Source organism: Artemia franciscana, chromosome 3 (assembly GCF_032884065.1).
Source record: "Artemia franciscana chromosome 3, ASM3288406v1, whole genome shotgun sequence".
Lineage (NCBI taxonomy): Eukaryota > Metazoa > Arthropoda > Branchiopoda > Anostraca > Artemiidae > Artemia > Artemia franciscana.
In genome coordinates, this window is record NC_088865.1 from 18,811,085 (window position 1) to 18,829,804 (window position 18,720).

The 18,720-nt window shown below is 35.9% G+C and overlaps 1 protein-coding gene across 1 annotated transcript in view; it reads left to right on the forward strand.

The window, feature by feature from the left end:
- The window catches only part of LOC136024980 (T-cell leukemia homeobox protein 3-like), a 55,659-nt gene that overhangs the window by 27,561 nt on the left and 9,378 nt on the right, over nucleotides 1–18,720 (forward strand). The gene's annotated exons all lie outside the window — the stretch shown is intronic.

Sequence of the window (18,720 nt, forward strand, 5' to 3'; positions counted from 1 at the left end):
ATTCCACAAAAAGTGGGCACCTGCCCTTCCATTTAAGTGTTATATTTGCTTTATAGATGATAAATAAAAATAATTATCTTTTATCTTAAAAATAAGTTTTGGCAATGGAAGAGTCTTGAGAACCTGAAAATTTTCAACACTTTAATGCCAGTTACGATTCTGAGATCTGAACATTAATGTTCATTTAAGCAATACTTCTAAGTTTCTGAGTCCAATTCTTCAATTTTTACTTATTTTCTTCATGTGCATCATCACTCTAATCAAGTCTATTATTATTATATCTCTGTTATTTTCACGAGACGGCAAAAAAAAAAAACAACATATGCTGGGTTCTGTTTCCAGCTCGGACCGTCAAAAAAACGCCCGAATTATCCTAGTATTATCATTCTGTCGTTTAATTTTTTCTGGGTTATGTCGCACTATCCCCTTCCTGGGCTGATGTAAATGTCTGACCCCTGTCCCAAACCAAATAACCGGCCACGCTAGGAATCGAACCCGTGCTCTATACATAGTCAATTTAAGAGAATTAATTGATTTTATAATGCTTCAGATATAAATCTACCTACCACATCGAAGGAACGTGTTTGCAAAAACATATCTCATACTCAGGCTTTTGAATGCTAAACTAGGGATGTTTGGAGGGGAAATATTGACTAATGAATAATTGGCTTTTGCATCTCAATAAGGACCTTTGTTAAGGGTGGTCAACTTATTGTATTTGACATGTGTTTATGAAGATATATGTCACGTAATTGCTGATTAAATCTTTCATTCAAAAATACGGAGTAAGGGGTTCTCGGAAGTGTTTCTGAATGACAGTATTACTTGTGAACTGAGATAAGTGATGTTTAATATCTCAGTACATTCATAGAGAATATTCAAAACCTCAGTGTATAATGCCTCAGTATATTATGGCTCTTTTTAGAAGTTTTATATTCAAGCTTAAACCTGAATATCAGCAATTCAATACTCTGTTTCCTTTTTTTTAAGAATGTATATCTTGGTTCTGTTTCAGATAGACATTTTGATCCAAACTAGGTAGGGAACGAGATTTGCCTCTAATAAAATAGTGACTGAAGTAACAATCATGAATTGGTACCCACAAATACAGGAGTTTTTAGCATATAAGGCAGTGTTATCATTGGCGTTGATTAACAAAAATCCTTGGGAGAAAGAGGCGTATTTTCAGTATTGTAGCGGGGGGGGCATGAAGATAGCAAAAAGAGACATTTTTCATTCAAGGTATCCCCAAAAAAGTTTTTTGTAATCTAAGAGGTGGCAAAAAATCAAGGGGAAGCAGCCCTCTTCACCTTCCCCTTCTACTGAGCATTATGAGACCTACACTGGACTGAACATACCCGTCTAATCAAAAACCTAGCTTACCTTAGCTTTAATTGGTTATAAAAGATGCGCCATACTGGGCAATCTTTACAAAAATACCATGCACAATCTTTGTTTTTCTGACCCAGAGGTCTAACTAAGCCCAATTCTCGGTTAGACAAGAAAAAAGGTCTTTAAATAGAAAACAATTTTAGAGACCATGATCATGTGTTATCAGTATTCACCAATGTTAATTTCCCCACCACTACCAAGAAAAATGAAATATCTGTTTTGCCCCCTTGTTTTGTCTCTTTTATAAAATTACTTAGTAAAGGTAGAAATTTAGAGTCGGTGGGAAATCAGTCAATCCAGTATCCACAAACCATACCAGGGATGGAATATCCTAAGATATTCCTAAAACCTGTGATAAGCATCCTCGTGTTTATCCGTATGACAAGAAGATTCTCGTGTCATAGTGCCGTAGTTTTCCTTATGGGAAAGCAATGCACCGACAAGGAAAAGTTTATTACGAAAATATATTTATGTTGATTTCGAAAAGAGCCTGAAATCCCTTGAAAAGGGTGTCAGATCGAAATAAAAAGGGCTCTATTGGAATCAGCATGGTCGAAAACCTTTGTTTAGAACAATTACAGTCCTCCACCTTCAAAACCAAGGAAAATCACTTTTTTGCATAGGTAGCACTTATGTGTTTCCTTTTATTCTTTTTTTTCCACCAGGGCTAGCAAATGACCAAAACATTATAGAGATATGTTTAATTGCTCATTTGAACGGAGATAAAAAAATTTTTTAGTGTTTTTTTAAGTGACCGAGAAGATTGGAGGGCAACTATCCCCCTCCCTAAGGACTCCGTCCCCCAAAAATTATCCTATCAAAATTTGAGATATCCGTTTTGTCCAACATGGTTCAAAGGTTCATTATCTATTGTTGTTAGGATATGGCCCTCAATAGTTCCTTAGGAAAGGGCTCTACTCTGTATCGGTGTTGGACGTATCGATATCTCGTGTATCGGTATGATACATCATTTTTAAAAGCATATCCTGGGAAGGTATTTTGTCTAGTACTTTGATTCAAAAGGAAAGAGAGGTCATCCAGTTCATGGTTTGCAACAACATTCCTAGTAGATCACTAGATCCCTACCAAAAACGAACGGCGTAATGCTTATCAAATCCTAAGGATGGAGGGGTCAAAGTTGGAGCCAATTTTCTCAAATCAAGCGAAAATGACAGGGAAAACTAAAAAACGAGTCATGTAGTACTAAAAAAGGTAAAGATGTACTAACAAAAACTGACCTGTTTCAGTGGATGCTTGAATTATGGAGGCTTATCTTAGTTTTGACAAGATTTTTGGAAAAAACTATATTTCAGCAGGAGGAGGGGAGCAAAATGAGGTCTTCGAGGGGTATTTACCCCCTCTTCCCCATAGCAATTTACACCCCTGACCCCAACCCTATGCCAATTAGTGGTTGGATAAGTGTAGGCATGTGGTAATAGAACAAATCAATGTTGTATATTAAAAGAAGAATTATTTATTATTATACTTACTAATTCAAATTATGCAAACTTTGAGTTTGCCATCAAGCCATTTCAGAAAAGCACCAATTTTCTGTAATGTACAGACGTAGGGAAACATTACTAGTTTAATATGGATTACTAGATAAATAGGGATTTATTTGCACTAGTTTTATTGATATATGTTGGATAGGCTAGGAAGTAATAATTTTTGTTCGTTTTAAGTTTCAGCTTCACTCTTTACTTCTCTCTGCAAAACTTTTTTACATTAAAAATGTTTTTTTTTAATTATTTTCTTATGGGTCATTGGTGAGCAAGTAGATATTTTTTTTCTTCTCTCTTCTTTAACCTCTTGTAACTGTGTCTTAGAACTCAGGGAACTCAGGCTTAATTGTAAGAAAACGGAAATATATGTTCTCTAATGTGCGTTTTAGATTGTGTGCCATTGTAACTTGCCATTACACGATCATCAAACTTTTATCAACCTGTCAACCGCCCTTTTAATCTACATGACATGGCAAGGCCTGCAATAGCTATCATTTTAATATCCGAAAGAAAAGACTTATGTCATTGTATTACGGATTATTATTGTTTTCCGTTTTTAAACAGCAATTTTTTGGTACTTGTACATTATAGTAACCAAACTGTTGTTATTGAGCTGTTGTAAAACCGGTTTCTCTGTGTGTACTCGGATATAATTTGCTTAGTCTGAGTGAGATAAATTACTATGCAGGTATATTTTACCTAAATATTTAGTATATAGAGTTGGTTAGGTTCGGATTTGCTAGACGTTTTGCAAAGAAATTGCCTACGGTGTTCTGTGTACCCGGCTGACTGGCCGTATTTCAAACAGTAGGCTATGCGAAAAGTGCGGTTCAATCCCTCTTTTTAGGGCTATATTGAGGAAAAAGTTGGAATGGCTCGGACACATTTTGCAGAAAAAGGATGACAGATTGCCAAAGATTGTTCTTTTCGGCCAACCGTCAACGTCTAAACGGAAAGCAGGTCGCCTTCGGCTGGGGTGACAGGATGTCATAAAGGAAGATTTAAGGAATGTGAGAACTTCCTAGGAGGGTGTAAGGAGGGAGGCTTTTAATAGATCGGGGATGTAGAAGAAACGTGCGTAGCTGTGTCGGCCTTAGGCGGCTTGGTGTTGTGGTGAGTTGTTAACAGCAGTAGTTATGTTAGGTACTTAATATAATGCGTTCTGGGTGGCCTGCTTTCCATAATTCTATGTTGTAGTTAGTTACCATAAATAATCTATGTTGTAGGTAGTTAGTGTAAATAAAATATAATATTTTCATCATTTTTTACGGTATTTCATAAACTAATTACCTCCAAGTGCACTCAGAGAAACCGGTTTTAAAACAAATCAAGAACAGCAGTGGGGTCGCTATAATATACAAGTACAGAATGTCAGAGACAAGAAGATGGGCAAGACAATAGATTGTTACACCCCATGTTATTCCGAACATGAAATATTTTCTCAAAACTAGCACCGAAAGAAATCCGATATGTCTAATTCAACTTGTTAGATTTGGCGCGGCGTATTTACACTGTGTCAAGTTCAGAAGACTAACCATAATTGGGATAAAAACACTCCAGTAACTCCTTGTCAAAGACTTACTGACATTATTTTCTTGGTTTCGCATACCAAAAAAAAACTCTTCCTCAGCTTCCTAGCACGTAGGTATGCTTTTTTGGTGAGAAGGAGGGGGGTGTTAATAGGAAAAATTAAAAAAATGCGTATCAGAGTCAATGCAGCATTGACTTACATCTAACGTAACGCAAAACGAGCCAAGTCTTGGAGCTAGTCCAATAGGAGGTAAATCTAACCTACAGATTATCTTGGATTAAAAACGAGTTGAGCTCTGAGTCAATACAAAACGAGCACAGTCGGTGCTAAAGATTGACTCAGAGCAAAATCGAAAAGCCCAATCTTGGAATAGAAACTACTTAGGTGCTGATGTTGTAACCATTAAGGGACAAGCTGCAGAATTTCAGTGATGTGATCCAGAAATGAGCTCAGTTCTGACCAATTGCAAAAATGAGCAATGTCCTGACAATATACAAAAACGAGCCAATTACTGAATCGACGCCAAAAAGAGCTAAGGTCTGAATCAACCCAAAAACAAGTTAAACCTAAACTGTGAACTGACTTAGCACAAAAACGAACTAAATCCAAGCCACTGACTAATTCAGAAAAAAAAGCTATTTCCTGACTCTGTGCAAAAACGAAACAGTCTAAACTACCAATTGACTCAGATCAAAACAATCCAAGTCCATTCTCGAGAAAAAAGAAGTTTTGATGATGCAGAAACCACCATCTAAGTCCAAGCTGCAGAATCAGAATTTCAGTGACATAATTCGGAAATAAACTAAACACTCAGTCAATGCAAAAATTATCTACGTCCTGCTTCTTCATGTCTTCCCTCACCTGTCAGCTTTTTAGTGTAAAAATGTAGGCATATTGCACTTTATGTGGAACCAAATGACGAAAGGATTTTCAATCCATGTTTTGGAAGGTAGGAAGTAGGCCCAAGGCCCCTCTAATATTTGTTGCAGCTTTCTAGTAAAAAGGTAGGAATGTTAGATTTTAATTGAACCACAATTGGACAAGAATTTTCAATCAGTATCATAAGAGAATCAAAGAGGGCCGAGGTAATCAAAGAGGAAAGAACCAAAATAATGCAAGATTTTGCGAAACGTATGGTTGAAGGACCAAGAACGTTATGCAGCCCCGATGGCCTCCTCCCTCTAATTCCAGATTTTTAGTGAAAAGACAAGCATTTTGCACCTTTTTGAAAATTGAAATCGTAGAATGTTTTATAATCTGTATGGTTTAAGACAAAAAGGTACCCCTACACACCTTCAACTCCTCCATTCCCTGCTAACTTCTTAGCAGAGAAGAGGAGTTGTATTTAGTTAAAAGCAGAAATGCACATAGCTTTTCAATTTGTGTTAACAGAGGTTCAAAATGGACCCAAAACTTCTTGAACACCACCCTGCGCTAGCCACGCTTCTGCAGAAAGTTAAGTGAGCTTTTCCTCCATGATTGGCTTGAAATCTGTGGGACAAGTACCTCAGGATAATAGGATACGAGAATGACAATTTTCGGAACCTTACTCCCCTTCTCAGACTTGTGTGGCAAGTAATGCAGCTCAAGAGGACAGAGTAAAAAATTTACAGAGGTGTGTACCACATTTGAGCCCAACTACTTTCCATATTAAGATGTAGGGATTCAATTAATATTTGGTTTGCAGGTACTTAAGCAGCGTTCATATGCAAGTTCACTAAGACTTCCATGCCGAGCCATGTATGTCTGGCCATTGCTTAAACAGGGAAGTCTAGCCGAACATATAATAAATATAGTGCATGAGAAGCCTCCTAAACCGTAGAACTTGACATGCAAGACACATAGTTTTAGATAAAACTGCATGCTTAGCTGCAACATGTCGCTGCTAAGCACCAACTTTTCATGCGAACGGGCATTCACCAGATATTAACATCTGGACCGACACGTGTCTAGACATGCAAATGTAATTGAAGATGCATTTGAACGCTTCTTTACACCCAATGATATTTTAATCAAGAAATTTTAGCACAGGTGCTAGCAGGCTTCAAAGTATTATTGCTGGGAATTTCTCCTCTTTCACAGAGAAGAATTTGTTGAAAATAAAACTTAAAGCGTAAATGCATCTTCAAGGGCCAAGGGCTCACGTACTCGTGCTAACTGGTAAGGATTGTGAAATTTGTCTTCAATCATGTATTTGCTTACGTAACTATCATGGAGATGCAACACAAATAATGCAGGGCAGTCATGAGCGCCCATAAGCAAACTTTTAGGAGGTGGGCTTACCTGGTCTAATTGGCACTTCCAATGTTGTATAATAGAAATCTCAAAACGGAAATATTAGGTAGCGTCATTCATCCAAGGAGGGGTTGGCACCCCCTGTCCCCTTTATAGGCGCCCAGTATTTATGTGGCAATCACTTTAGGATAGATTTAGGATCAGACTGTTCTTACTTTCAAATGTATTCCAGACAAATAATGGGTGTTTTAGGCCAATCAGTGTTTCCTTGCCATGCGCATGTTGAGTTTTTGAAGAAGCTAAAAGGTTTAGGTTTTTAGGCATAGTAATTAGGCATTAGCTTATACATATACCGTATTTGAAAAGTAACCACATCTGTTGGGCGTCAGGAAATAGGGAATAAAGTTAAATTTGGTAGAAACAGAATAGACTATATGGAAGTTGTTTTTAAGAATCGTGTCGTCATTTTTTTATTTCCAAAAAAATTGTTCTTGAGACATACCAATTTTCTCAACTACCGATTGCGGGTTAATCAATAACGAAGAAACACAACCAAAGTATTGCTTTCGCACCAATTTTGTTAGTGAAGTCAATCAATGGTTGTTGTAACACTCAATTTCATGGTAACGTTTGTTTGTTTTGTGCCTGGTTTGACTATACATTTCATTTTCTGTTTTTATTTTCATTTTATTTATTTATTTAAAATTCAATTTATTTTGTTCATTTACAATTACTTATTTTCTTTTAAAATTTAACTTTGCATACTGCTCTGTTTCTGCTAGCTTATGTTTAATATTAATCTTTACTTTTCTCAATAAAATCATTTTCAGAAAACAATTTTTAATTACATGAAAAACCAAGATAGCTATAATGAAAATAGCAGTTGGTCAAAGCAATAAATTTAAGCAATACTGTATAAAAGGGTCCGCTCCCTAGTATGTCTGAAACCATGTAATTTACATAAATTTTTTTATACCTAAGCCTTTTAGAAAGGCTTATCAAACCAAGAAAGGAAAGAATATAATAAATGAAAAATAAAATCAAATAGGTGAAAAACCGAGGATTTTTCAGCCAGTAGAAAAATATTGAGACAATAAACAAGCAAATATTTCGATAAGGACCTTCGCCAACTCTTTCTCAGTGATCATAAAAAAAAAAAAAAAAAAAAAAAAAAAAAAAAAAAAAAAACTGTCGAAGTGAAATTGACAAGAGGAGAAAAGATACAGTAATTATCTTTTCTCTTCTTGTCAAGTTCACTTCGAAAGGCAGATTTTTTTTTCTTATGAGCACTGAGGACAACTTGGCGCAGGTCCTTGTCAAAATATTTGCTTGTATTTCATCTTCATATTTTTCACTGGCTGACAAAATTCTCGTTTTTTCACCTTTCATTTTTCATTTATTATATCCTTTCCTTTCTTGGTTTCATACGTCATGTATAGCCAGTGTGGTCTTGGAATGTATTTAGAAAGGCTCTTTCCTCGGAAAGCTAAAGAACCTTAGTTTTACTATTCTGAATATCATGTAAAATATTATATACATTCTTCGATTTCGGGCACAAAGTTTCAATGAACTGCCTGCACTGGCATGTCTAATTCCAAAAATGACTTTTTCTTCTACACCCATTGTGAGGCACCCAACTAAACTGCTAAACTATTTATTTTATAGCATCGTTTTGATAGTCGTAGCAGGGTAGGGGTAGGATACTACTTCATCTACATTTACGCTCCAATTTTCTCATAAGTGTATATATAACTTCTCTTGCAACTCTTCCCAGATAACAATCATACGTCTGCACTCAGGAGTCAAACCAGTCAAAAAAACAACAAGAGCTGGTAACTTTGTCGTAGGCTCATTTCCTTTTGTTAATTCCTTAATTTATAATTTACACCCCTTTATAAAGTTTGACTTTGTTTCACAGTTGAACAAAAGAAGATTTCGATTAATTTCAGCATGGAAAACTGAATAATTAAGCATAAAACCAAAAAGCTATCTTAAAACCCTAATTATGTCTTTATCCTTTAACTGAATCATTCAGAGGGCAATTAAGAAGTTTGTCTTAGAAACTAGACATTGGGAGGTTTAGTAGAAACCCTTTCCCGACTGGGATCTATTAACTAATTCATTCGTTTTGGGGAAAGTTTGAAATCGAAATTATCGAAATTCTTGTCAAACGACTTCCACAAAAAGGACAAAGAGATGTTGGAATGAGAAGGGATTCCAATTTTAAATGTGGTGAAGATGGTCGAAGCTTTATTCCATTGTTACAGATGAGGAAACATTCTTCTAAGAAGGAAAAGGGTCCAAACAGCACTAATTCATAATTAAGTTTAAACAGGGCCTAATCCAAAAATAATATTTTCGGCTCAAAAGGCGGTATTTTGTATAATCTAAATTTGCAGGACAATGGAAAGTCGGACAAACGTGTTTTTTCTTTTCCTAAGGACTAATGTACAAAGAAGACTTTTCAGACATCCTAGATACGATATTAAATAAATAACAAGATTTTCAACTGGAAGTAAGGAGCAGAATTAAAACTTAAGACGAACAGAAATTATTACGTTATGAGGGGGGCTATCCCTTCCTCAATACCTCATTCTTTACGCTAAAGGTCGACTTCTTTTTCCAATTATTTAAGAATAACTCCTGAAACACAAGGGCCATTTAATTAGAACAGTAAGCTTTTTAAAAGTTCTAAAAAAAATTGGCGTAAAAAGCGGGGGAAAAGGAGGGAAGAGGTAACTCCCCTCATATACGTAATAATATATGTTAGTTTTAAGTTTTTATGCTGCATCTTACTTTCAGTTGAAAAATATTGTTGTTTTTTTTTCAATCGTTTCTTAAGGTATTGCCAGGTAATCTGGCTTTCCCTCCATGGAAAAAACCTTATTCTTAAGAAAAATTTCTCCACTGAAGATCCTTCCACGTAACAGACCCCCATCAGAAAAATCCGCCCGAAAATATCTGTATACATCCCAATAACCAATGCTACATATAACCAATGGGAAAAGTTCATATCTTGCAGCCCTTCCCCGAAGGCCTGTGGGGGATTAAGTCTTCCTCAAAGACATAGTTTTTAGATCTTCTGACTATTTTGAACAAAATGGATATCTTAAAATTTTGATCAGACGACTTTCGGGAAACAGGGGGTGCAGGAGGGGGGATAGCTGCCCTAAAATATTTTTGTCACTCAAAAATGGCACTAGAACTTTCGATTTTATATAAAATGAGCCCTCTTCCGATCTCCTAGGATCACTGATTCAATACGGTCACCCCTGGAAAAAAAAACTGAAAAAAAAACAACAAAAAAAAACAATACTTAGGCATCCATGAGTTTTCATCCGACCAAAACACAAAATTCCAAATTTTGTATTTAGAAGCTTAAAACAACTACGATAGGGTTCTCTTATATAATGAATCTAATTGTGTAATTTTCATTAAGATGTTTCAATTGATGTTTTGGTGGTGGTCCCTCCCCTTCTTCAAAATTGGGCAAATTTTCTCAGGTTCGAAACTTTTGATGAGTAACATTAAACTTGATGAATTCGATATATTTTGACTAAGCATCAAAATTCAATTTGTTTGATGTATTTTTTTTTTTTATCAAGACTATTTCTTAGAGTTTTGGTTCAACTAATTTCGGAGGTTCGAGAAATGATGACGCAGCGCCATTTATTTTGAATTGTGTTTCTAATAGAGCGGATTTTTTTAAAAAAAATAGCCACATGGTAAAGATGAGTTCTATAATTGTTTAGTTCATTCAGGTTTTTTGCAATGTGTTAATATTTGTGATTTGGTAAAATTTATCATATTTAGTTTACCTATTGTTGCTAAAAAGAGGGATATATTAACAGGATAAGCTTGTTTTGGTGTTACTTGGTTGTTTTACATTTCCGTTTTTTTTTCATAGGCATGTATTTTGGGGGTGATACCTGACACGGGGATGCCATGGATATTCTGTGGTAGCCACAACACTTGGCTGGGTAGAGAATTTAATGTGGCGAAACCCTATAGGCAAGTGTATTCTCCTGATGAGCCCTTGTGTTGGGTTGTTGCCTCTGAATTATTTGTCTTTATTGTTTCTATTGTTTGGTAAATGACGAATTATACTTATTGACGACATGACTGCCTGTCCATGGATTATTCTTTATGGTTGATTGTGTATGGCTATGCTGTTTGACCTATGTGATTGTATGGATGAGTAGGGTTAAGACCTCATTCAAGTACTGGTCTATATTAGTCACTAATTTAGGAAAACAGTTTTCCTTTTCTCCTTCTGTCTCTTTCATGTGTTTTATGTTTTTTTTTTTTTTTTTTTTGCTTAAATTTGGTCTACTTAATTTATTTTCAAGAAATAATGATACATAGTGATATATATATATATATATATATATATATATATATATATATATATATATATATATATATATATATATATATATATATATATATATATATATATATATATATATATATATATATATATATATATATATATATATATATATATATATTTTTTTTTTTTTTTTTTTTTTTTTTTTTTTTTTTTTTTTTTTTTTTTTTTTATGTGTTTGTGCTGTTGCATTGGTGATTTCTCTTTTCATGATATATATATATATATATATATATATATATATATATATATATATATATATATATATATATATATATATATATATATATATATATATATATCACTATGTATCATTATTTCTTGAAAATAAATTAAGTAGACCAAATTTAAGCAATTTTAATGTTTTTTTAGATATTTAATATTCAATTTTTTTTCAAATGAAAATTTTGTTAAGATTATGCCTGAAATTTTTTAGTGACAGGAGGGAGGTCGTGAGTTAAGATTTTACCCCGGGCGCAAGAGAGGCCAGAACTGCCACGAGTCCCAGCATAGCGTTTTGTATTGATAAGGCAATTCGTTATGAAGCTTTGACTTTACACACTGAGATTTCTAGATTCTGAATCGGTGTCTATATTCCGAATCCTGAGCCAGCCAAAAACTAAACAAAACCTAGATATTTCAAGTTTTTTAACTTAGAATATCCAGGATTTTCTAAATTTCTTAAATGAATTTGCACAAGAAGTCGTTTGATTTCAGATAGAGGATAGGCTGATGAATAAAATGTTAGGCCTATATTTATTTCTTACCGTTCTCATAATAACGTTACAATAAAAACTAACCCTGCTTTATTTACAAAAGTAATCGACAATATTTTATCCTCAATGCTGAAAGATCTATGGCAATCAAAGTCAAACACTGCAAGCTCTAGCTTAGTCAGGGACTAGGAGAGGAATGCAAAACATTTGTAAGGAAAGTGTAGGATATATATATATATATATATATATATATATATATATATATATATATATATATATATATATATATATATATATATATACTAGCCGGGTCGGCGGCTTCGCAGCGGGCCTCACCAAGGCACGTGGCAGGCTTCTGTATATGGATTCTCATTGTCCCTTGTGTTCTGGGTCCCGGCAACGCTATGTCATTTTTGGATCGAAATGATGACGTAAATTGGTTTGGTTTTCTGTTTTAAGGTTTTCAAATTGCTTGAATCCATTGTCAAAATATATAGAAATATTTGTGCAATCACCATTTTCTTACATTTTAAGCAATTTAATAAAATTTAAAAAGAGCCTCAATTTTTTGAGCTCTTGTAACGGTAGTAATGGTAATGTAACGGACAGACGGACGGACAATTAAAGAGACAAGTCTTTATTTTTTAATCTGTAACACCATGGTGCACCTTGAGTTAACAACATAACTCAGTTTATGATTGAGTCTCTCAATGAAGATTTACTAAAAGATGATAAGCTCAAAGCGCATGTCTCTGAAAATTTGGAAATCTGCTGCTAATGATTTGGTATTTTGGGCATAGAATTTGGATTGTAAGGTGAATGATTCCGACTTTTCGACCGCATAGAGATTAAAACTTTGTTGAATGAGCAAAAAGATCGAATTCAAATGATGTCTGGATTACTAAACTTCTGCCCAAATCAGCCGGTCACACAAAAAAAATCAATAAAAATAAGAATAAGAATAACCCGGTTTAAGCCACAAGCCAGTTGAAAAAATAAATTACGATATTTGCTATCGAAATAAACCAGTTAGACGTGAAATACGCCAATGTGGCACCAGTGCCTGACCAGAACTGTGACTAAGGATTTGTAGGATAGTTCCAAGAGCTGATGTCTAATCACAAGGAATTCTGGCCTAGTTAACTATAGGCTATTACAGTAGATTTTGAATACAAGATTTTGAATGTAGATTTTTCGCAGTTTGTTTTGCTGATAAACATCTTCTTGTTGTACTATTTTATTATGAGTTCCCCATTCAATCGGAATGAAGTATTTAGGTTATATAACTTAGCACAGATATATACTGATTTGGGAAAGTAGGTTTTGAAAATGCTTTTGCGAGTCACCGGCTCTTTACCTGTCCCAAATCAAAGGACAATTGACTCAAAATCTTAATTTATCGGAAATGGGCTATCAAGTTTTAGATCTTTAGTCGCAAAAAGCAGATATGCCGGGAAAAAAAGGACCATGGTGTCAATGGATACAATTAAGTGCCAAGAAAATAACACATTTTCTTCCTAAATATTGCTTTGCAAACACTGTATGTTGAATTAGTATTGAATAAATCTTTTATCATTAATAAATCTTACGAGCCAAAAGCACGAGAAAATAGTCCAAAGAAAGATTGTTTGAATTTGTAACCGCTTGATTTTTATTGAGTTGCAAACGAAGTAAAGATATTTAGGCTAATATCGAAGGAAAATGAATCCAGAGTCTTCATTTCACACAAGGAATGTACAAATCAAAGATGGAACTAATTAAATATATTTGAATTATAAAAGAGCCTATTTGAGGACCAAGCATAAGAAAAGCTGAAGCATAGAGTATTTTGTGACGACAAAATACCCCCCCCCCCTATATTTCCCAAAAGAATCTAAGCCTCCTTACTACCCACACCTTCCCTAGATTAAAAAAAAATATGCCTCTGTAATGAGAAACTCGCTTGCATTTAGGCTTCACATACCACCCGTAAAACATCCCACAAGAGTTTAAAAAGTGATTGGCTAGGAATTACAAACACTTATCAATTACATCAAGCAATAATTTCGGGATCTGTCATTTAATTCAATTAAATATCACAAAAACACTGCTTTATTTATTTATCGTCTTAGCAGATGGAATACTTTGAGGCATCGTTTGGACACCACTTCAACGACAAAAGTTAATTGAAAACCCACCTATAAATTCAATTATTTCATTAAATATATACCAGAGCTTTTTACTAGTTGTTATCCTTCCTTAACAAAAAGAAAAATAAGAGCCAGATGTTCTTATTAATGGCTGTTATATCTTTTAGATACAAACCAGAGACATTTAATTGCTGTTTGTCCTCTGTGTTAGGCGTTATCATTCGATAACATCCTTCTACGTTATCATGTTAATAGCTGCGCGTGGTCTAAGCATTGGTTTCCCATCAATTTATCAGAAGTTTCTCTCTTTCTATGTGATGGTGTGAATATTAAGCGTTGAGAATTGGGGTATGACTTGTGAATTTTAAATGGGACATTATCTACTGCAATTGATTAAATCGAAGACTACGTTAAAAATTGTCTAATGGGCTCACTATTTTGGATTGCACAGGTTTACGTGTCACAGTGTGAATTCCATATAGTGAGGGACGGTAGTAGAATTCCATTTTGGAGGGATCCACTCTTTAGGCGAAGAGGTTGAGAGTAAAATTTTAATTAGTAAGTAAAATTTTAAGTAAGTAAAATTTTAATTAGTAATCACATGATCAACAAATGCAAATATATGTAAAAAGGGTTTTCATTTACAGATGAGTGGTGAGAGGGGTGTAATTAATGACTACGCCCCACCAAAAATTATCGAATTACTTATGATTTATTTGCACATTTTCTGGGATTTTATATAGTTCCCCATGTCTTACATTATTTTTACATATCCCTCATCCCTCCTCCGAAAACAGCATATGTGCCTACTATGTACACTATTTAAAAAAAAAAAACATGTACCGAGTTAAATAAGGATCTGTGAGGCGAAATTCTGGCTATATCATCCTCACTTCCCTGTCGGCTTTGCCAGGAGGCGTTAAAAATATGGTAAATTCTTGTGGTGTTATGCACTAGGTGTACTGTTCAGAGTAAAAAGTTAGCCGTGTATACGAAATAAATGACATTTTGTTTTTAACTGCATATTTAGCTTTGTGTTTTACTGTACCAATCATCTTCTGGGGAAAATATATAGGTTTTGAATGTTTACGTGGTAAAAGTTTACCAGAGAGACTTGTTCGACGAATCAGCTTACCTTCCTAAAAACACACTATTCTTTTTTTTTTACTTTTATCTACAGCATCTCCAAATCTTAAAGACCATTGTAAAAATTAAATTGATTTCTTTTGAGAAATCAGCTTAATCACACAAAAAATTCCCCCGAATCCCCCTTGCACAACTACCCAAACCCCCCCCCCTTGAAGGGGGGAAATCGAAATTTCTATTTGGACGTATTTTTGGGTTTAAGTGGTCGTTTTCTATCAAATCAAGCATGACGAATCCGAATCCGACGTCAGAAATCAAGTTTTTCGTACCCCAGTATCAATTTTCACCTTCATAGAACAGGGGGGGTGGGGGTGGTAAAGTACGCAGGTCATTATTTCCCGGATTCCTGCGGGTAAAGGATCATTTTATATCAAATAAAGTACCTTATTGCCAGATATGAGGTCAAAAAGCAGGTTTTTTAACTATTTACCTCATTTTCACCTCTAAAGGGCCTGTAATATGAGGGGTTGCTAAGTATAACATCTTGAAAAACCACTTCTTTAATCGAGATCAAAACTTCTGATCAATCAGTTATAAAAAGGAACGTTTAGAACTTAGCGAATCGGACGTGTCTTGCCGCTTCATTATTTGCTAATAGCACATGTAAAAGTGGTACTTTGCGGGAGCCAAAGTCGGCGGAAGCCACTCTGCCTGAACGAAAGCAATTGCACTTGCAACCCGCATTGTAAATGCTCGCACCCGAACATCCTTCAGGGTCTTCTCATTGCTTTTCCCTATGTAGATGCGGAGCAAAGCTTTCTCTCCAGCTTCTGCGATCTCCTGGTGGTTGGATCCTGGTGTCATGAAGGTCTTGCAAGCATCTTAAAAATCCCATCTTTAAGTGACAAGGAAACCACTGCTGGTTCCCCTACACCGTGAAGTCTAGATGTCGTATCGCAGCCAGACATTGCGTGGCAAACGAGTAGATTCTCTGCTGCTTCGGTTCCTAGTTTGTTCTTGATCCTTTTTATGTCGTACACTCGTCGGTTATTTCCATGTGTGTCTGTCTGCATAAAGGTATCACATGCATCAAGCTTAGCATGGTACAGTAGAAGGACTGATAGGTCGGTATCATTCCCAATCAAAGTGGTCGACGAAGTTTCAGCGCAACTGACTGCAGTTTGTACAACTAAGACATCGGCATCATCCTGAGCAAGTAGAACTTTGCATCCTGAGTTCGCCAGTCTCTGAGCAAGAAGGATGATGAAGCGTTGTTTGTTTGTGTGATTTCTCAGAAATTCTTCCTTACTTTTGATAATCTTCATGTTAGGAGAGAAGTGAATCGTTGGACACGACAAGCCTTTGGTTCTCTTCAGTTGTGTGCAGTTTTTTGTCATTGGTGTATCAGTGTAAGAGTCAAAAACTACCACTGCCTGGCCGAAATGTCTTGTGACATAATCTACGTAAGATCCTGCCACCTCAGAGTATGTGGATCCGGCAGTCCACGGGATTTTGTGGAATAGCCAGCCACCGTCCAAGACTCTCTGGGAGGTTGGCAATGTCATTGGACCATTGAGCCCCACAATTTTCATCAGTGTATTTGTTAGAGAAGCTTTGTCGGCTGTCCTTATCACCTTGAACGAACTAAAGAGCGATGCTGGAAAACTACAGAGCTCGAACGACAGAACCTCGTTCAAGTCAGAACCACTGGTGCTAGATACTGCGGGTCACTGAAAGGTCAGAAGTCTTCGAATTTATCCGACCAAGCACTGTCATGGCACACTGATCTTTTCTGCTCTTACACATTTCACTAATCGCGTATTCGAAGCTATGAGTTCGTACTGCATAAGCTTAAGCGAATTCACGACTTGTGATCTTGCATAATTTCACTGCTTGACCACATAATAGTCGGTTCTTCGAAAAATCGAAGCGTGGAGCTGAAGATCTGGTCGGGGGGGGGGGGGGCTGCGACCGGTTATTTCTGCTCAAGTTTCCTTTGAGCGTTCTTTTCTCTGTCGATCCGTCGTCTCTCACAGAAGTTACGACGACACGAGGTGTGGACTTCATTTCCAGTCGTCAGAGCTATGCTACTACCTCTTTCTTTGCTTGCGTTATTCACGGCATCGGCTCCTTTCTCGGATTTTGGTTACTATTGAGCCGGGTCGCTCCTTACTACAGTTCGTTACCACGAACTGTTTGATAATATGTCAGTGTTTTCACCGGGTTTGATGCTGCTTTGGCATATCGGGCAGACCATGTTCTCTTCATTCACGGTTCTAGAAGAAAAGAGACTGATTATTTCATACAACTTGCTTTTTCAGTAATTCCAGGCACAATCCAATCAGAATCCAAACCATCGCCACCTAGAAGAACAAATTCAGGTTGAATGATACACAGTAGATAACATTGCACAAATGAAGTTGAACAGCAGAAATCTAAAATCAGAAGCATAATCTCAAGCACTATGTAACTAAATACTTCTAATCAACGCTCGCAGATCCCAGTTTATTTTTTTTTGTCTTTTCTTCGCGGAAGTAAATAAAACGGCACAAACCTTGTATATAGCCTTGAACACGCCAATCATCTAGAAAGTACTATGGTAGATGTCTCCACTGATTAGACCACCTAAAGAATGACACTAAGGAATGGAAACCACAAACTGGAGGGGGAGTCTGGAATGCTGGTTTGAAATTAGACTGTTTGAGACTCATATTCTAAGGCGCCATTCCTAGCTTGATAGAAAATGGTGAATCAACCGACAAATGATTAAAATAACTAGTTCACGTAGGTCAACTTTCACAGCCGATTTAGGTAAGATGAGGTACTTGACCACGTAAAGTCGAGTTTTTAACTTCATTTTCGAATTCACCGCCATTGATTCCAAATGAAAGGCCAAATAATGCAACAAGCTCTTAATTTCGAGTTTTGCCCCCCCCCCCTGCCCTTTAAAGGTGGAAATAGGCATTAGGGTACGGAAAAAAGGAAAATCTGAATTCAGATTTGGAGTCGGCATGCTTGATTTGATAGGAAACGACTATTTAAACTCAAAAATGTTTATAAACACAAAAGTCGGACTTTTCCCCTCATCTTTCCCCTTCAAGGGCAAATTTGGGATACTTATGCAAGGGGGATTTGGTGTGATTTTTTTTGTGTGATTAAACTGATTATGTATGGTCAAATTTGACATTCTCATATTCAAGTTTGGGATTCCTGTTCTTCCGATAGAGAGACGGGGATATTTGGGGTGAAGGAAGAGCGTGTGTAGCTGTGCTGACCTCGGGCGAGTTTATGATGCAATCAGTTATTAGTAGTAGTAGTAGTTTTTCCGATTGGTTGATGAAAGAACAAAAAAGTATCAGTTCTAAAATCTGGGGAAAATATGGCCCAGTTCTCCAAGAAATTCGTGGGCTGGACAATTTGGGGGAGTTATACCCGTGCATTCAATTCGAATTCGTCTATCTTACATCTTGTCTTTCTCCTCTGCACCGAATCTCAGAATCATACACTTTAACAATCGTTATAGATTCTTAAACCATCTGTAGTTTTTTGCAATCTTTTTGAGGAACATAACAAAAATTATGATTTTTGTTATGTTTTACTACACTCCATTGCACTTCACTTTTATTTTTACTGCATCACAATTAACTGATCACAGATCACATTTTATTACTGATCACAATATCACAATTAACAACGTTTAATATTTCGATCAGTGGATAAAAACAAAGCAGCTCTTGTG